The following is a 21,399-nucleotide window of genomic DNA, read 5'->3' on the forward strand; positions in this document are numbered from 1 at the left end:
AGCGACGGGCCGCTCGCCTGGAACACCCAGTTAGAGACGCAGACGGGTCTAATGTGCGAGCGCGCTTGGCTGACTGATCTCGCCCCGCAGTCTCCGTCTGGAAATCGCAATTTGGCAAGACAGAGGACTTAGTCACTGTCGCTTTTAATTAGTGGGTTGTGCTTTTTTTTTTTGGGCAGCGCCGTTGGACAGCGAGTCCCCGTCTCCCGCTCGCTACCCCGCCATTACTCAGCTCGCCCGCGTCTGCGCCCCCCGCCCCCACCCTGCCCGCGCCAGCGACGCTCGGCGAAGGACGCGCTTTTATAAACGCGCCCACCACCGCTGCAGCCGACGCATCAGACACACGCTCTGTGGCTCAACTACGCACTGGCTGGAGAGGCAGGTGTGTTAACTGAGCTCTCCTGCTTTGTGGTTGAACTACGCACTGGCGGAGAGTCGGGTGTGAGGGAGTTCACTCCGTAAACAGACGCACTTCTGAGTGCGCGGAGTCCGAGCTGATTCACCTCGCTCGTCTCGTACATTTCCCATGGAACGCTGAACGCGAAAGCAGACTGTAAAAAAATGACCGTACCGTTCATCGCCGAGCCACTTCATTCGCTTTGAACAACAAGAGGCAGGGGGCTGAAAAACAGCTCATAAAAGCCAACAATGCAGAACTCATTTACCTGGAAACGGCCATGTGATGAGCAGTCTCTAGAAAGCGCTAATTACACTTCAGGGGTGGAAAGTGGCATTTGAACCCCAGCTAGCCACGGCCTCATCATCTGCATTATGAAGCCTGTTGTTTTTGCAGCCGCAATGAAGTATTAAACTATGTTCGACCTGAAATGGGTTTAATGAGGTGTCCATTTCCCCTGACTGGCTGATTTCTGACTGGCTGATTTCTGGCTGTCTGATTTCTGACTAGCTGATTTCTGACTAGCTGACTTCTTTACAAAGTCAAAACTGGTATTCTGAGCCTTTAGCATTGGGAGGAATAAATCTTGCTCCCGGGGGGGGGTGGAGGTCACAATCTAACAGAACATGTTGTGCCTGTACAGGCCTCATGCGTCTATTGAGGATCCCCTAAGTCAGTCACACAGAAGTTGGCGTTCTTGTGTCTTCACCATTCAGTCTGCACAGCTTGCTCAGAGCAGGGGAATCAATCAGAGGAGATGGGGAAGGGGGGGGGGGGGCGGTAAGGACAGAGCATCCCCTTCTCCTCCCGGAGGGGGAGCAGAGCTGTCAAACGGCAGGGCGCGGGACGGATCGGGGCGTGTTAGAGGGGCGAGGAGTGCGGTCCAGGTCCCGTATCCGGGCTCCCGTCCCACCGCCCCCCCCCCGCGCAGGGAGCGGGAGGTGGTGTCGTGACCTCGTCAGTTTCCATGACACCGCGGGGCTCGGGTTGCCAGATCCGACGAGCTCGCCCACGCGGTAACCAGCGGCGGGGTCTCGCCGGCGGCTCAGCTTTCACTGCGCTCGTGGTGACCATACCGCGCGCTCACTAAAATAATAATTATAATAATAATAATAATAATAATTACATCTCTGAGAGAGAGAGACTTCATTCTGCGTACGGAATAAAATCTCTCACAGAGGCGTTCGCTTCAGTGCGCTGGCTGCTGCTGAAGCATCGCTGCTGAAGACAGAGGTCCGATCCTGGAACAGCTCCCCTCCCCCCCCAAGTGCTATGCCCCACCACAGAGAGGGGAAAAAACAGAGCTGGAATCAGCTCACTCTGTAAGAACATCTATGATCCTCTAACAGATCCATAACAGAGGATTCATAACAGCCTCACCATCAGTCTCACTGGCACCATCAGTCTCACTGGTACCATCAGTCTCACTGGCCCATCAGTCTCACTGGCACAGTCAGTCTCACTGGCACCATCATCTCACTGGCTCATCAGTCTCACTGGCACAGTCAGTCTCACTGGCACCATCATCTCACTGGCTCATCAGTCTCACTGGCACAGTCAGTCTCACTGGCACCATCATCTCACTGGCTCATCAGTCTCACTGGTACCATCAGTCTCACTGGTACCATCAGTCTCACTGGCCCATCAGTCTCACTGGCACAGTCAGTCTCACTGGCACCATCATCTCACTGGTACCATCAGTCTCACTGGCCCATCAGTCTCACTGGCACAGTCAGTCTCACTGGCACCATCAGTCTCACTGGCCCATCAGTCTCACTGGCCCATCAGTCTCACTGGCACCATCAGTCTCACTGGCATCATCAGTCTCACTGGCACCATCAGTCTCACTGGCACCATCAGCCCCACTGGCACAGTCAGTCTCACTGGCACAGTCAGTCTCACTGGCACAGTCAGTCTCACTGGCCCATCAGTCTCACTGGTACCATCAGTCTCACTGGCCCATCAGTCTCACTGGCTCATCAGTCTCACTGGCACCATCATCTCACTGGCTCATCAGTCTCACTGGCACAGTCAGTCTCACTGGTACCATCAGTCTCACTGGTACCATCAGTCTCACTGGCCCATCAGTCTCACTGGCACAGTCAGTCTCACTGGCACCATCATCTCACTGGCTCATCAGTCTCACTGGCACCATCAGTCTCACTGGTACCATCAGTCTCACTGGCACCATCAGTCTCACTGGCACAGTCAGTCTCACTGGCACCATCATCTCACTGGTACCATCAGTCTCACTGGCACCATCATCTCACTGGCACCATCAGTCTCACTGGCACAGTCAGTCTCACTGGAACCATCAGTCTCACTGGCACAGTCAGTCTCACTGGGCCCATCAGTCTCACTGGCACCATCAGCCCCACTGGCACAGTCAGTCTCACTGGCACAATCAGCCCCACTGGCACAGTCAGTCTCACTGGCCCATCAGTCTCACTGACAGTCAATCTCACTGGCATAGTAGGTCTCACTGGCTGATGTGGCTAATAGGGGACTGTGTGTCACATTAGTTACAGAACCCTGATCATTCTGGGCTTGATTTCCTGATGAGGCTCTATCAGTATACATAAATGCAGGGTGCATAAATAAAGACAGTTCAGTACAGACACAGTAAATCCCGCTGAAATCTCAAAGCCACGCAGGTCGCCCAGGGTCCCCAGCAGAACCGAAAAAGAAAATGGATGAAACGCGATATTTATTAATATCCAGCGTCTGGGAGCACTTTCATTTTTCATGGCGATGAAACGCAGGTATAAATCTCGCCCTGGAGACGCGGCCCGTGAATTATGCAGGGGCGTGAAATAGAGCGCTGTCACCACGCACAGTCACCCGTCCCGGGACACTGCGACTCTTTTACAGCCGCTCCTAAATTAGCGCGGCGCGCTCCGTCTCCTTCAGTCTGCGCCATGCGAACCCCACCACCCACGACCCCCCCCCGCCCCCCCACCCCACGGTTCTGGCGCCTTGATGTTCTGATGCGTTTTCCGTCTATATATACACGTTAGGTGCTCGTATACACGTTATAACACAATGCCCGCTGTGAACACTGGAAGGTCTTAGTGTGTCTATGACATCCCTGACCGTACAACGTACTCATTTACTTAGTTACCGGCTTAACAGATGCATTTATTCAGGAATGGCTTACACTGTTATCTGGATCAGATGCGCTAAATGCTAATCATTAGAGCAACACGACAATAAGGAAGAAATGCAGTGACGCTAACCGCTAACCGCTAAGCACGTAAAGGTCACAGTTTTTTTCCCTACACGCAGTGTCAAACAGGCATTCCTGAAAGCCACACATGTACATTTCACAATCAGTCTCATATGTAACGTATGATAGGCTGCCACGTGGGGGGAGGGGGGGGGGGGGGTGTGGAGGTCATAACTGCCTGATAGCGATTGGTACGAGTACTGGATTTATTATCCTTAAATTACGCCACCATTTGCAGAAGGACGGCATAGCCATGGCTTTAACTACATTAAACGGTGCTCTGCCAAAGAAAGAGGAAAATCCCCTACAAAGTTTTCAACTCTCTATAAAGACACAAGAGAACACTGAGAACGAGAAAAAACACCCTTTTATCTGAGCGTTCCTGGAGAATTCAGCAGGAAGGTGTGAACAAAAGGCGGAGGGTATGTTCTGGTGTGCCTGGGAAGAGGAAAGCCTATTACATAATCTTAACCTCCAGATCATAAGGGGGGAATGCACACACCACACAGTCAAAATGGCACAGATGACCTCAGGAGCGAAAGGTGAAAGGTCATGCCCTGGCATTCAGCATAAACAATCTCTCCTTCTCGCTCTCTCTCCCGGTCTCTCTCTCTCTCTCTCTCTCTCACACATACATTCAATCACACAAACAGACGCGCAAACAGACAAGCACAAAAACGGACACACACGCACACACACACACACGCACAGGAATGTGTGCAAACGCACAAAGGCGCGCTGATCAGCTCGGCACGTCCTTCACCGGCCGGGGCACAAAGAATTCAGTCAGAGGCATTCGCACCATGTGACGGGGGGGAGCTTGCGTAACGTGCAGTTCTGTGACCCCTGCCAGCACACAGCAGACAGGCACGAGTCCACGGCTACAGAGACGCAACAACACACACACACACACACACACACACACACACACACACACGTTACGGCTGAGCCAGCTGCGACCCGGCCGGCGGGGTCGGTGCGGTGGCAGAGCACAGGCAGGCCAGGTGCTGGGTTTGATACCCCCATCCAGAGCCCTGGGGGATATGGGTCTGTGTGCTGGGTTTGATACCCCCATCCAGAGCCCTGGGGGATATGGGTCTCTGTGCTGGGTTTGATACCCCCATCCAGAGCCCTGGGGGATATGAGTCTGTGTGCTGGGTTTGATACCCTCATCCAAAGCCCTGGGCCAGGGGATATGGGTCTCTGTGCTGGGTTTGATACCCCCATCCAAAGCCCTGGGCCTGGGGGATATGGGTCTGTGTGCTGGGTTTGGTACCCCCATCCAGAGCCCTGGGGGATAGGGGTGTGTGCTGGGTTTGATACCCCCATCCAGCCAGGTCACACAGACATGGGGGGGTCAGGCTACCCTTCACTGGCCAATCAGCAGGGCTGCTCTGGACTGCGTGCGTACATGTGTTGTTGTGTACATATACACACACACGTTCTGTTACTCACTACAGACATACACATACAGGCACACACATGTACACATTCAAACAAGCAAGCACTTACAGTCAACAATACACACAGACTCTCTAGATCTTTCTGTCTCTCATACACATACACATACATTACACACACACACCCGTGCACACACACACTCACACACGCGCACACACACGCACACACACACACACACACACACACACACACACACACACACACAAGCTTGCTGACACTCTGCTGCAGCGGGACTGTTAACACACAGGCTGCTGGGAAAGACGGCTGCAGAACCCCAGGGGTAATTACAGCAGCACTTGAAAACACCAGCGCAGCAGAGGCCACGCTTACCACAGCCGCTCGGATAAAAGGCACAGGACACGGCCGTCTTAGCTGAAAGTGACAGGAAGATGACACACAGACAGCTGCGTACAGTAAGAGGAAAATCTGCACTTCCCCCCCCACCCCCCCCTCCCCTCCCCACTAAAACTCAGGTTGGAATCACAGACAGCTGGACAGCTGAACCGGTGTGGTGAGCATTTCCACCACTAAATTTCTGAATAGCAGCTACTGCTATTGCAGCACTTGTGCTATTCCGTGGGCTCTATTTATCTGAAGATGCTGCGGATAACAGAACCCCTCACGGGCCAACCAGCTGGCAATCATAACAACTTTTACGATTTCCCTTCCAGTACCAATTAGGATTGGTCTTCCCATGAGACGTTTCAGGGGGAAAATATCCATGTCCGTATGAGCGAGGCCAGAATAGCTACCGGAAACCTCACGTTCTCCGCAGACTGCTACTGCTGCACAACGGAGAAGAAAGGTGTCCCTTTTTGATACAGAAACGTCTGTTTCACTAATTGCTCCAGGCCTGTAACTGCCCACAGCAACACAACGTATGCCGTCCACAGGCCCACACAACAATTTTCAGCATTAATTCTACTGTGCACATACTAGTCAACAAAAAATCAGAGGTGGAAAATCCAGGTTCAGAAAGTAAAAGTCCTCCCCAGTATTTTTTTCCAATAACCTGGATTCGCTCATTAGTACAATTAGTTCAGCTAGGAGGAAGAATTAATTAACTAAATCAGCTGGCTGTGTTCATGGGAGGAAGAAACACATGGCAGGACTTTTACTTTCTAACCCCTGGCAAAGGATTCAAAGTACACTCAATCATAGTAGAATATACACTATCAGACTTGGATTAACATAAACCATTTTGTTATCCAGTGATTGTAGCAGTGTGTTGCTATATTACTTTTCAAACAAATGCTAGGTCATACTTCCTCTTGAAAAAGCCAACAATACATGAACCAACTCTTTAAATGCAAAATGTGTGCCTGATATATTTTTAACACAAAAGATTTGTACTATAGTGTAGCTCATCATTAACAATAATGACCAAAGAGGATTACGAGGAGGTGGTGGGGAAAAGCAAAAAAAAATAAAAAAATAAATTAAAAATAAATAAATAAATAAAATTAAAATTAAAATGGACCAAAAACAGTAGTGTCAGCAGGCAGATATTACGCTCCTGACAATAACCACATAATTGGTTGTGTGTATAAAATGAAAGGGAAAAGATTGAGTCAATGATCTTGAGTAAGTAATTAAAAATCACTAAGCAATGTAGGCCTATGAGGTGAAAAACCGGCTACAAGTGGTTGAAAAGTGAAAGTTTTCCAGCAGACTGGGCCAGGCTATATCCGGGTAGAACCTGAGCTATATTGGAGTCAGCCTAGTCTGTTTACCTCAAAACGTGCCTCAACCTACATTCACATCCCATTAGATGTCTACATCGGCTTCTGCTCAGTGAGGCTGGAGTTCTCTTTATTTTATGATTAAACAACTGTTACAGCTTTGCACTATGAGCACTTCCACCTTTTACATAGCTTACATGTATCCTTAACAGTGAAGTTGAGTGCAGGAAAATACGTCAGACAACGCAAGTTCCTTAAATCGTGCAACTTAAAAGCAGATTCAATTTAGCTCAGTTCAATGAGTTCTACAATACATTGTATCACTTAGTGTCTTGCTGGAGCTAAAGTGAAGGTTTCAGGAAAATACAGTAGCCAATGTAATCCCTTAAATTGTGCAAAAAAAGGCAGGATTCAATTTTAGCCCAGTTCAATGAGTTCTGGATAATAAAAATTTGTATGACTGAGTGATTGACAGGTGCAAGCACTCTCACTGACACACAGGAAATTGCCTCTCCACACCGGTGAATTTTAAAGCGTGGACCCGTTTACTTGGAAATCAGCGCGAAAAAAGACGCTGGAAGTGGAGTCACGCCCATGCCCGACGGGTGTTATTTCAGGTAGACAAAAGATAAATGAACAGGGTGCTCCACCGGTATCGTAATGGCCGAAAAGCAGCCGCAGAAACAACAGCGAAGACTGATCCAGAAATGGCAGCGCAGTCCGATCTCCACGGGAGAGATCTGGACGCGGAACAGAAGTGCGGTTTCCTTTCGCTGTGTAAAATGCTGACGACTGCAGGAGAAACGACACCAGAGGACTGCACAAACAAGGCATAGCACAACAAAACACACAGCGCGCCTGAGAGCTACGCAGGGCCCTGCAGCTATAACAGAACCGATGGCCGTGACTGCTGTTTCTGTCAGGGGGAATTAGCTTTTTTTCCGTCGCCCTTTCACAGCTTTAATAAAATAAAAATAATATAAAAAACAGGTATTATTTAATTATCAGAAACGCTTAAGTCAGACACGCAGCGAATACAGCTGATTCCGGCATTTAAACACGCAAGAACATTCCTGCTCCTTCATCGGAGAAGGGGATCTAGCACAGGGTCCAGCAGGTACAGGCTACTGTACACCACGTAGCAGCTACCAGATTTCTTGAGTGACTGATTAGACTTGGAGGCTGAAAGATTTAGATTTACCTGAATTTGGCTTAATCTCCCCTATTTTTTTTTTTTTTTTTTAACCAGTTGGGAGTCATCGGAAACCACAGTATAGGCTACTGCGGCAGGGTATCCATAAATGCATTTAAATTAGCTCCGCAGTGCATACATGTATTATAAATAGCTCCACCATGTAGTCATACATTTGTTTTAAAGAGCTCAGCTCTTTCTTTCCAGATTAATGTCTCTGAATTAAATATTTAAGGCAGATTTCTTATTCACGACGCCATAAATTAAACACGTTCATAATTTTGATCTTATCGGAACGCGTGGTGCTATTTTTGCACCGTATGATATATCGTCACGTCACGGGCAGGAAAAGTACGTTACAGGGAGGAGAAGGTAACCGGAGTGTTGAAGGCGTCGAGTCATTATGGCCGTTATGATGTTAGATTATGATCTGCCCAACCCAACTAATGAATTGCTCCGATAGCTCCTTCATTTAATTTCTGCTACCATTCCTCTGATATTAATACTATTGTCCTGGGCCAGCCAACAGAAGATGGCCGCCCCCTCTGTAGCCGGGTTAGGCTATAGATTTCTTGTCATTGGGGAGTTTTTTCCTTCAGCGTTTCAGTGTTTGTCTTCCAACTGGGGAGTTTTTTTGTTTGACCTAATTTTGTGGGGGGGTTCAGGCCTGCATTTTTGCCAAATGTTCCTTTTTGTTTCAACAGTAATGTGCCTTTGTGACACTGTCTCTCTAAAAAGCGCTATTTATTTTATAAAAATAAAACTGACCTGAAGTTGTACAGGTAGCTAAGAGAATTATAAATTGACGGCTGAAGTGAATTATCAACAGTGCCTTCATCACAGATTATTAACTAGCTGTCACTCCTACAGTGCACAGGCTACTAAATGCCACCAATAAACTGGGAGTACAGAGAAGTGATTTATGCCTGAATGTCTTTTTTTTCTCTGCGTTTTATTATCTTGCTCAAGAAAATGCGCTACAAACACAAACATGGTCATTAAGAACTTGACTGAGCATCAAACACAAGACACGGCGATCATTCAACGTTTCCCATAAATACACAAATACTTTACAATGACCGTGACGCTCCATCCATTTCTCTCACAGACGCACGTGCACGCACGCACACACAAACACGCGCACACGCACAAGCACACACGCACGAACACACACACCACAGTCCCAGATCTCCATTCAGCACTGAATGACAAATTGCATCGCTGGTTGAAGTTGACAAAGGAAGAAGAGTATGAGGAGGTAGAAGAGGAGGAAGAGGAAATCAGTGAAGGAGATTTAAGTGAGGTTAGCTTTGTGAGCAGTTCCTGGGAGTCAGTCCTTTGATCAAAAGCCCAGCTCCTTCTCCCCACTGCTGCAGACTGTTCACACCCCAGCAGAGGCTCAGAAAAACACACACCACAGGGACCAAATGTCCCCTCCTTTAAAAAGAAAAGTTCCTTATGGTTTTAAACCTGGGCCACCGTGCCATAATGAAACCAGTAAAAATACCTAATTTTAGTGAGAGTGATTTCACCAAAAGGAACAGGGAGATTTCACAGCAGGAGCGAAACTAATTTAAAGAGAGACAGCACTCTGCTTCACTTTATTAGGTACACCTGCTCATTAACACAACCAGCCTGCTCTTCCAAACGGTGAGTCATGTGGATGAAACTCAACATATAAAGCATTCAGTCATGGTGAAGAGGTTTAGTTGTGGTTAAATAAAACGTTAGAATGTGCAGCACGCATGACCTATGCGACATAAGTAAGATTATCTGTAGTATAACTGTGCCAGACAGGTTTCCCCTGGGATTTTCAGGCCCTAATGTAAACCAGAGTTCGCAGAGAATGGTGTGATAAAAATAAAAAAAATTCCAGTGAGTGGCAGAGAGCGAAACAGTTTGTTAATGAGAGAGGGCAGGGGCGAACGGGCAGACTTGGTGAAGCTAGCGGAAAGGTTACAAATCCTCAAATAACAGCGGTTTACAACAGTGCTGTGCAGAAGGGCATGTCTGAACACAAAGTGTGTAGAACCTTGAAGCGGATTGGCTACACCAGCAGAAGACCACGTCGGGTTCCACTCCTGTCAGTTTAGAACACGAAGAGGAGGCTACAGTAGGCACCTGATCACTAAAACTGGAGGAATGGAGATAGGAAAAATGCTGCCTGGCCTGACCAATCTCGACATGCAAATGGTAGGGTCAAAATTTGGTAAAACAGCAGGAATCCACGGATGTGCGATGGTTTTGTCAACAGTGCAGGCTGCTCGTCGTGATGTAAAGAATGTGATGTTTTATTGGCACACATTAATACCCCGAATGCCAAGTGAGTGTCATTTGAATGCCAAGGCATATCTAAGCGTTGTTGCTGACCACACGCATCCACTAAGGCCACAGTTCATCCTTTTTCAGACGGATATTTCCTGCAAGATAACGTGTGATAGAAGCAGGGGGAGGGGGCTCGTAATCGAAAGGTCACAGGTTCGATAACCTGGGTAGGACACTGCCGTTGTACCACAGAGCAAGGTACTTAACCTGCATTGCTTCAGTATATATCCAGCTGTATGAATGGATACGATGTAAATGCCAAGTAAAAGCTGTGTAAGTTGCTCTGGATAAGGACGTCTGCTAAAATGCTTGAATTGTTATGTAAAGCAACATTATCAAGAGCTGGTTCCATGGGTATGCCAGTGACCTCAGTTTACTCCAGTGGACTGCACAGCCCCCAGATCTCAATCCAATAGAGTAATCCAATAGAACTGCGGGATGCTATCGAGTCAGAATGGACCAGAATCCCTAAGGAATGTTTCCAGCACTTTGTTGTATCCACGCCACAGAGAATTCAGGCTGTCTGAATAAAGTGGCCTCCGAATACAGGTGGCATTCGACGGAGATGTCATATCCAATACTGGACAAACGTGGTAATATTTCATTAGAAGGGTATTATTAGAAATGATTCTGCATTGTACATGCTGTCTACTGCCAGCGTAACACCCTGCCAGAGTATGTGTCAGTCAGGTGACAGAGAACAGTGCTTGCAGCTCCAAAGATGTTGATGCGCTGCTGTAGTCAACCTTGAGCAAGTTATTTAACCTGAACAGCTCCAGTAAAGATCCGGCTGTATGACCTGATGGCTTAATCGAACGTAACCCGTGAACTTCACGTTACATTGTACGTTCTAGCTAGTGAGCGGACACTTAGGAGAACAGCATCTGCTGAAATGGATAATGTCAGGCTTTCATAATTCAACGGTAATGAGTATTCATGACGACTTCGCAACAATGCGGGTATCAGGAGTCACACGTGTCAAGGCATTCATGAACGCATATGTCAGGTGACACCGTATAAACCACGGGCATGAGGTGTTTTGAAGACATCATGAAAGCTGAATAGCACCTTATATTTATCCCCCTGAATGGGACTGCAGACAGACCGAGCACTGCCAAGGTCTTCCTGAGATGCCTCACGCCTCCGCACCGCACATCTCCGGGCGATTTCACACGCAAAAGAAGAACAACAACACGCCGGAGTTTTAATATAAATGTTCATTCCGGTTTAATCACTTAATTCCTGTGCTTGACAGGAAGTTCCAAAGATATTCTGTTTTGAAACCATGGCCATTTTATTAAAAAGCTTCCTAGCCAGCGATGCTCTCCGCCCACACAGGCCCTTTGTGCTGTGAATAGGCTCTTTACATTTCATTATGTATTTTCCTGGCGGATGCTCTCCCACAGGTCAAATCTCACAGCTTTCAATAATTATTTACATAACAACCACGTACAGTTGAGTATCTTGACAAAAGTTAATCAGCTTTGCTAAAGGAGTTTTGTTTAAGGGTGAAATGTTACATTTCCTCAACATTCCATCCTGGACAAGAAGTGCCAGAATCAGCTACACTGTTTGCACACTCAACTATCCCAGCAAACAAATGCAACCAAAGTGCTGAGACATGACAAACAAGTGAGAAAGGGGAAGCTCAGATGCAGTTTGAAGAGGCGTGCAGGCAAAACACACACACACGCATGCAGGCACACACACACGCACGCACGCATTCCACAGGGGAACATGCCTGAACTGCACTGGATGAAAGAGCTGCTTCAGGTTGAGATGGAGATGGAGGGGGATCGAGATGGAGAAGAGGGGCAAAAAAGGAAAGAGGTGGTAATTGCTAGGAGTGTTGGGGGGGCATTTCAGATTAAGCTGCTCTAGCAGTCCGAACCGTAGTTGTGCATTTCTGCGGTGTGTGACCTCAGGACAGACTCCAGAGCTTACCGCCATTGCTTCATACAGCCCCACCGCTGTCTGCGGCTACCCTCACCACAGGTCAGCCTGCAGTTCCAGGGAGGGCCAGCAGGGTGGCACACAATGAGGGATGGGAGCGAAGCTTCACAAGGCCAAAATTGGACAGAGCTACAATATTCTGCCAGCGATTCTGCCAGTTTTGCTACGGGGTGCAAAACATCTTGATTTGTTCAAACTAGCCCCTGATTGACAGCCCACTGTAGCTCCACCCTTGGTGAGAAACTCCCACTCTCCGATCACTAAACACACCTGCCAGATTCACCCATGCTCCCAGACCTTGAGGTGTGTTTCAGGTGTGCAGTGTGCCGTGTATTGCGCGCTCAGACAAACTCAGAATCAGAACCAACTCAGTGTTTGCTTTTATTTTTTTCATCTCTCACGATACGACTTTGCCTCCAGCAGATATAAACACACCTCACGATGGCCTTTAGTAACCGACCAAGAACATCATTATTTAAACAGTGACTTGTACCGACAACTAAGTTTCCTACAACACCCACAAATCAATGCGGGTGCTCAGTTGCGAGTGTTCATTTGTCCTATTGAAGCGTTGCGAGTGTTTGTTTGTCCTGTTGAATTGCTGTCAATGCTTCATTTGTCCGCAGTAGCCATTAGCTTGTCTTTCCCCCGCTGCCGGGCATCCTGGGTAGGACCCATACAGGTATCCCACCGAGGAGTTTATTAACCGTGTTCTCCATCCCCACCTGCTCACAGCCTCCAGTCTTCTGCTCTTCCTCCAGGCAGCCACACCAATCACCACAGAGGCCCTTTCTCCTCAGCCAATGAACAGCCTTACTGCACGGAAGGGGGTCATCCCCGTGGAAACCAGTGCTAGTATATATACAGTAAAAAGGAGTGGAGTTTGGATTGGCATTCCCCTTCTGTTGACCTTTTTCCATGATGAACGAGTGAAACTGATCCCAGTTCAGTGCTCCTGCCTCCTGCTCGCGCGCTTCATGAACATGGCTGCCGGGTTGATTCGGTGCAGCCGTAGCAGAATGTGCGCGGTGTCATCACACGCCCACTTTCCACAGCTCAGCGAGTCTGTCGCACGATTGGCCGGCTTTGCATGTGACCAGCTGCGCGATTCGCTGATCGAGGCCCAGCCCACTCTCCTCTGAGGATCAGTCACACCGCAAATTGTACCCTTGAACAAGATCAAGAGTGATAATAATAATAAAATAATAATAATAATCAGTTCTGCTGATTGCCTGCTTTAATCCTCAGCACTATTATTGTGCAGAATGAAGATGAGACGGCTCGTCACATGACATCACCACGGCCCCATCGTTTCCTCTGATCCCACAGCTCTGCCTTTCCCGGAGTAACTCACATATTCCAGGACAATTCAGCACGATTACGATAAGTTTCGGGTGTCAGTGCTACAGCAAGAACACAAGGATAGCCTAACAGCGGGAACAACGATGAAGTAAATCAGCATCATCACACAATGGAAAAATTAAATGAAAAACATAGGATATTGGATATTGTGCGGAATCTGATAGGGTCGTATTGGATGTTGGATTGAATGGCTTTAATGGCTTTCTCTTTTCTGTAGAGGTCAATGCAGCACCTGTCGGGATTCCCAAAAAGACCTTAACATACTGACACAAAGGTCAGCCTCTGCTATTAGCAAGAAGCCGCAGAACAGGTTCCAAACAACAATGGTGCATGGCTCAGTAACGTACAGTGCTGGATGGTTCATTTCTTACCTCCCTACAGGGGGCGTCAGTGCAAGACAAGCTAACGGCCAACACGACCCTTTCCATCCGCTTCAGAAACACCACAAACGACATCACAATCAGCAGCATGTGGCCTTAATCCTTTAAGGTGTGAGATCACAAATATGTTATTAGAATGTTCTTAACTGAACATTCTAATGCTGATGTAACAACAATCACTACCGGTAACTGAAAGCAATGGAGTTCTAGTACACTGATGTAGAATTCAAGGGAAAAATCTTTTCCACAAAAATCTCCTCTCCAAGGGATTAAAGTTTCTTCAGACTGAGGCAAGAGATTTCCAGATGAAACGAATCACCCCATTCTGCTGCTTTCTACCCATCTTACATCGCTCCTCCCCTCACATCTCACATCTCTCCTTTGGCTCCGAAACCCAGCCCTTGGGTTTTATAATTTGTTGTTACGGCGAACCCCTTAAACAATAGCGGTGACGACATTGCATTATCTTATTGGCTGTAACTGTGGTCAGATTAAGCTGACTGTGGGTGGGGGGGAGGGGGGGTAATTGTAGGTAGGCTTGTAATTACAGGTGCTGGCGCTACAAGCCAGACAGGAAACAGCTGTGGAAGACATCTTTGGCATGCGTAAATGGGAGGTGGGAACCGGGTGCAGCTCGAGAGCTCGATCCTGGAGCTGTGGCCCAAGTCGTCGGCACAGAACACACAGGGATGACAGAGTACTAGGATAAGCAGGACTCCATGCTTCAGGGACCTCACAGCGACTGCACTCAGCCACACAACAAAGCCAAAGCTTATCTGTGTGACTGACACCCAAACAAGCCAATCACATTTTCATTTAATAATCACTTTAGGTGTATGTATTATGAAATTTTGTGGGTGAATCCTCTACCCCCACCCCCCGTAAAAAAAACCCCCAAATCTACAGAAAAGCATAGATCGCTTCCAGCACTGAATCATTCAGGTGGACTTCATCACATGTTGTCTGGTTGGCTGAGAAACTGTTTACATCTTTCCAAGCCCTGCCAGAATACTGCTGATCCCACCTTGTGTTCTGATTCCAGATCTGATCCCACCTTGTGTCCTGATTCCAGATCTGATCCCACCTTGTGTCCTGATCCCAACGCTGATCCCACAGTCACCGGGTAGGTCTCTCGGTTTGCTGTTCCTGATCAGAAGCGCAAGCGTTCCGAGCCCGGAGCACATCCTACATTGCGCCCCCCCCCCACCCACCCCAAACCCCACCCCCACGCTACGCGAGAAAACGGCACCGCCTTCCAATAACTGGCCGGTTTCTATCGCCAGCTGCTAAAGGGACTAAAGGTGTCCAACCGTATCTAGAGAGACATCGCTCACACGCTCCCGTCGCTCCCAAGGGCAACGTGAACATGCCCTGCCCCCCCTCCCCCCCCCGCCTCCATCACCGCCATGACATATCACGCGCCGAAAGCAGCGAGCATGCTACTTCCGTTCCCCCGAAAAACAGCAGCTCTGCGTCCTGTCCTTGTGCAGGCTCCGTCAGCTGCCAGTTTCACTGTGTGCTGACTGACACATCCCCCCCCCCCCCCCCCGCACATTTGGAAGCGGCTGTCACTACCACCTGACCTGAGACGCGACCAACCACAGGGCGTCCCCGTTGTTATTTAAAAACGGTTCCAGAATTCTGAGGCTTCCCCTCCCAGGGGCCAGGCCCCGCCCAGGCTAGCCCGGCACCTGCAGTGCACCTGCACACCTTAACACAATGCATTTTTTTTCCAGATATGAATTATTGCAGGAAAATGACCGGGTCAATACCCATCTCCTAACATTAGGAGGCCTCCCATTGTGCTCTGTCACCCAGCGGAGAATAAAGAGGGCGGGGCTCGGCGGGAGCGTTGGGAAATTGTGGTTCGCTGTTTTCGAGCAGGGGCGTTAAAGGGGGAGGAGCCTCATTCTTGCAGGTTTATGTTCCTGTGGGACCGGCGAATAATAATAATAGCCACAGGTGGCTCTTCTGGATGACCGCCCACTCGCATGTGCCAATTAAGATAACGCAGACTCGCACCACGCATGCTAAATTAAGGGATGTGCGCGGTTGCCGTAGCGATGGCTCTTATTATGGGTACCTGAAAGTACAGCTTGGCCGTTTCTTTTCTCCCCTCCCCGAAGGCGCTGTCTCAGTAAACTTTGGATTTTGACAGGAGGAGGGCGAGCAGACTTTTGGCAGTTAGCTCCCCAAAGCCCCTAGCAAGAGACAACAAACGAAGCATGACATCTACAAAAAAAGTCCTACTGTTTTTGTTTTTTTTTATTCCTTTATTTGGCAGATGGTATCATGGAAAGATTGATTAGAGGAATGCCGCAGGGGCAAACAGAAGGAGCAAAAACAAAGACACCGAAGAGTGTAAAACTGAACGACCGGGCATCGACACGGAATGCAAAAACAAATAAATAAATAAATAAGCAGATAGCAACATCAATCATTTCAACACACATGTAGCGCTTGGCAACCATCGCCAGGAGCAACAACAGTGCACCATACTTGCGCATGCATGCAGAGCCCCACTGAGACCTGCACGGGACGGCACTGCCAGCTGAATAAAAAAAAAAGCTCTATTAAATCCCCACGTCTCCACAGCGTGCGGACGAGGCTCCCCCCTTCGACCGCGGGAACACCCCCGGGAGTTCGATTTGCTTCGGTGTCCGACACGCATGCTAACCAGGAGACGCACCGCCAGAGACGTGCTCGTCCCAGTTTTTTTTTTCTGATTACTCGAAAAATAAAATGCTGATTTTTCGGACCCAAAACATCTCAACCGGAGACAGAGAACTCAGGTGTGTCATAAGCACACACACACCACCACCATCTTTGGCACTTTCTGACAGGTTGTAACAGGAAGGATCGTTCAGTAATGCGGGCACATCATGTCCCAGAGACGTTTATGGTCTTGAATCTGGAAAAAGCAGGTAATTATGATATGGGTAAATAAAGCTCACCCTGACTAATTCTGACATGCCAGAGATGCTATCGGGAAGGACCCTCAGCCTCCCAGGACCCCGCCCACATACAAAAGAGTGGGCGTGTCATCCACTCACAAACCGGGAGAACTCTGACTCACGGCTTTGGCGTGCGATGGCGATTGCGACACGAGAAAAACTGCGGGTTTCGGCATATTTAGGTTAATCCCCCTTGTTTACAGACTGACTAAAACACGCGTGCATTCGAGCCGCAGACGCGTTTAACGCGGAAAGGCCGCGGGGGCGGCGGGGTTGCGGGTTCGACTCCGCACTCTGAGTCAGACCGAGGGGGTTTCTCTCCAGCGCCCTAATTAACCTGAGGCTCTTCGGCACAAATCCATCCGTAAGTGGGGGTAATGGGAAAGAATGTCAGTTATTCAGGTCCCTTCGGGTAAGAGGTATCGCTAAGCACAGAACTAACAGAGCCGATAAATGCAATAGCTGTTTTAATAGAGGCTGCTAAGTGCTTTAGTGCTATCTCCGTTCAGCTGATACCCATTACACAGGGAACCCATCACAGCAGAGGCCTTATTTAAATGAGGGCAGGTGAAACCAGTCTGGATTTCAGCTTTATTGTTGTTTTATTAAGAAATGGCACGGCTGCAAGTCTCTGCTATCTTTCAACGCTAATGCAAGCTTGCTTTCTGATTAACGTTGCAGTGTTAATTCGTCTAGCAGGGTTCATACGAGACAAACAGGGACCGTATGTACTCCGTTTACATTAAAATACACCCAGCTGATTTTACACTGAACTTTCTGTTGTTTGAATATCCATCAGTGTTTCAAAACCGTGAAAGAGCTGCACGGTGGATATTGTAGTTTGTCAGCTTACATTATCATTACAAGAGGATGTCACTTATTTTAAGTAAACACGCAGATTTTGCTTCCAGATTTCCTTCAGTCCAACTGGTCGGCTGGCTCATCGAAAAACTGCCAGGCAAAAATGTGCGTAACAATGAGGTCTTGCAATAATTCACAGGTGTAAAAACACACAGGTATCATGAGGAAGGTGGGAAACAACACAGGAGGTAAAAAAATATTGTAGGCCACAAAGACTGTGAATTCAAGAGCGAGCTACATGATCTACACTGCCATTACAGGCATGACTGTACAATGCAGACCTGCCGCCCCCCACCTCCCCCCACCCCCCACCGCTCCACCCCTCCACCCCCACCCACCTCGTGAACAAAAGCGAGAGTGGGCATGGCCCTTGGGAGACCTCTGCCTCCCCAGTGACAGGAAACTGCTCAGTTCTCCCCCGATGCACTCTGGACAGCCCTCCCACTCGCTAACATATTCCAGCACTGGACCACAAGAAAGATGGCTCAAGGAATTCTTTACAAAACCAAAGGTGGTTTGTTGACCTCTTTGTAAAAACAAACACACCAAAATGCTTTGGTAGTTAGCAAAGCGACCTAAATATATAAATACGATTTCCTGGTGTGCCTTGATGGCAACTGGAAAGCAAACAAATGCCATTTGTCACCCTAAATTGTACTGGTTTCTGCTTTGCTTTTTCAAGGACTCATTAATCAAATGCTAGCAGGTGTACCATCTATGTTGATGATATTTGTTGTTTCATTGCAATTTCACATCAGGCATTCCGTTTCCGCAAGCCTAAAGCCAGCTGATCGATTAAAAAAAAGCATTGCTTGGCCGGCGTCTTTAGAAGGTAACAGTTTATACACTTAACTCCTTTCAGCCTATACCACAGAACGGAAGAACTCAATAAAATGTTCAAATGATCTACGATGTGACCAGCACGTGTCCATAAATAACCACACCCCTCCCCCTTACGTAGGTGGGGCAGAGGATAATGAAATACATTAATATAGCACGAGGCAAATAAAAAAAAGTCGCTGGGTCCGTCAGGTATTCACACTCACCGGGATTAAATATGCAATGTTTTTTTTTTTTTTTGTTTAACTGTAATTCAAGAATACCAATTAACCACGAGCATCTGTTAAATATTCGCTATTTATGTTGCTAGTGTGTGGCAAACAGCCGACAAACAATATGGTCCAGTAAAAGCTGCGACGGGGCGAGTACCCCCACAGACAAGTACAGGTAGCAGTTCCCGTAAATCTATTTGACATCGCAAATGAAGGTCATGTACAACTGAGTAAAGTGCACTGGAAAATAGTCCAATTGTGTTGAAGACGCTGAAATGGTGTGTTTGCTGGACTTTGATGAAGCCAGGTTGACCCTTTAACGTGCGCGCATTACACACTTACCCTCGCCAATTATTTAAGTTCTTCGGCTCTTGAGAGGGATGCAGTCGAGAGCGGTCCGGTTCTGTTGGTTTTGCGCCGGGGTTAAAATAGCTTTCGCACGCGTCAGCACAGCAGGTTTTGCGCTCTGTCAAAAGTACCAAGGTGGATACCTTCTGCTAGTCAAATAATAACGAGGACAAAGGGTTTTAAAATAAATAAATGGACAGGTGCGAACGCGCAATTCAGATCGTTGCCAGGGAAGAAACTCTCTCAATCTAAGTAGTTTTTTTTCTGTTTGTATCCAAAGTGGTGACTAAATTCTGGGGTTCACCCTTTTTTGCTTCCAGCTCATCTTCCTGGTCCTGTGCCTTCGCATAGGTTGTAGTGCGCTTTGTGACAGCACGGGCGAGTAACCCCGCCGGGAAGATTCAGTGGGCGGAGTCGTTACCGCTATTCCCTTCTAGTAGCGGGTATTTAAAGCGAAATTGCCATCACCAGCTCACACCACCAGGCACGCGTTAAAAGTGCGACTCGATTAGTGTTTGTGCATAATACACGCCATCTCCGCATCCCTCTGTGGCGTTTCTAAACCGGTAACATGACACCGACTTATATTGTAAACAATGGTGCACTTTAGCACCGGGAATAGTGAGAATTAACACAAACCACCGCGTGTAATGGTGATATATTATTACATTATCATTCCGAAATATCCTACTCGGTCGACAAGGCATTTTTTGAAGAGTTTAACATCTGATAGCGTTTGAAAGTGTCGATATTTTTTATTACTGGTTCAGGATCTTTAATATAGTAGGCTGTTTATTTAAAACCCCATGCATTTTCTGCAATACCGACTAGTGGTTTCAAATAATTGTTTATGCAATGTGGTAGGTCTTGCTTTTGCCTTTAAGCCGTAGGTTATTTCAGGAAGATAGCGTTGCTTCATTATCTTTAACTTGTCTCCGTAGGGCAGTGGTTCTCAAACTCGGTCCTGGGGGACCACTGTGCTTGCTGGGTTTCATTCCAACGACAATTGCAATGCCAGAATTTTAACAAGCTGTTAATTTTGCTTGATTAGGTGCTTTCATGTTTTAGAGCAGGGGTCCCCAATTTGATTCCAGAAAGGGCCAGTGTGGGTGTCGACTTTTGTTTCAACCAAGCAGTGACACACCTGATTCTACTAATAAACCACTCTTGCTAAAGCCCTTGAGTAGTAGAATCATGTGTTATTGAAGATTGGGGACCCCTGCTCTAAAACATGAAAGCACCTAATCAAGAAAAATTACCAGTTTGTTAAAATTCTGGGATTGCAGTTGTGGTTAGAACACAAACCAGCATACACAGGTGCCCCCAGGACCGAGTCTGAGAACCACTGCCATAGCGGAACCCTTTTTAGTTCTTTATGGGACCCTCAATGTTAGGTGTGAAAAATGTGAAAGCTCCCAGACTGAACCATTTCACCTGAAAAAGAACTCTTTAAATAGACGGGGTTCCTCTATGGAGACGCAGAGGAGCCTTTTGGAACACTTTCTTCTGGAAGGGTACAATTCACTGTTCACAAGAACAGGCAATCGACCTTGTTGTCCAGATTATGATTATGAACACTCACTGCTCTGATAACCTAGAAAAAGTGAATGCTTGCATAAAATGGAATGCTCTTCTAGGGTGCTTTACAGTGTTCCATATGAATGTATTCCAAAATCCACTTGTTATTGAATAAATCATATTTGTTATTTGGAAATTGCTTGGGCAACAGTTTTTGTAAATTAGCATTGCAAGTGCAATCAAACACACCTCCGGAGAGCTGTACGGGAATGAATATTCATGTTATGAATTCTGAGAATGTTAATTACTACTACCCAATTTGTCAAGGATTTCTCTGATTGACATTGGCTCATCCGTGCTGAAAATGCCAGTTTAAACCAGCCTGAGCTGGCCAAGCTGGTTTAAGCTGTGTTTTCAACACTTTCATTTGGCAGACCAGCTGTTCACCAGCTCACCAGACTATATAATCAGCTAGTCCACCAGTTTGACCACCAGCTTACTGTACCAGCTTAACCAACTTTGATCAGCTTTGTCCAGTTAGAGACCAGCTTTGACCAGCCACAGACCAGCTATGACCTGCTAGTAGTGTCGAAAACACAGCTTTAACCATCTTAAAAGAGCTTAGAATCCCGGATGGTCTTAGCTGGAATTTTCAGCAGGGAAATCTAGAAGGGTTCTGACCTTTGTT

The 21,399-nt window shown here is 47.6% G+C and overlaps 1 protein-coding gene across 6 annotated transcripts in view; it reads right to left on the minus strand.

Moving 5' to 3' along the window:
- gdpd5b (glycerophosphodiester phosphodiesterase domain containing 5b) overlaps positions 1–21,399 on the minus strand; it is an 80,051-nt gene that overhangs the window by 50,231 nt on the left and 8,421 nt on the right. For 3 of the 6 annotated variants that reach the window (XR_010324466.1, XR_010324465.1, XM_064302003.1), the window contains exon 1: positions 19,188–19,615. The exons of 1 other annotated variant lie outside the window; for it this stretch is intronic. The gene's annotated coding sequence lies outside the window, so the exon portion shown is untranslated. Of the gene's footprint in view, positions 1–19,187; positions 19,616–21,399 lie in introns of those variants that run through there. 2 more of the 6 variants (XM_064302002.1, XM_064302000.1) reach the window with 1 other exon arrangement.

The sequence above is a fragment of the Anguilla rostrata genome, chromosome 12 (genome assembly GCF_018555375.3).
Source record: "Anguilla rostrata isolate EN2019 chromosome 12, ASM1855537v3, whole genome shotgun sequence".
Lineage (NCBI taxonomy): Eukaryota > Metazoa > Chordata > Actinopteri > Anguilliformes > Anguillidae > Anguilla > Anguilla rostrata.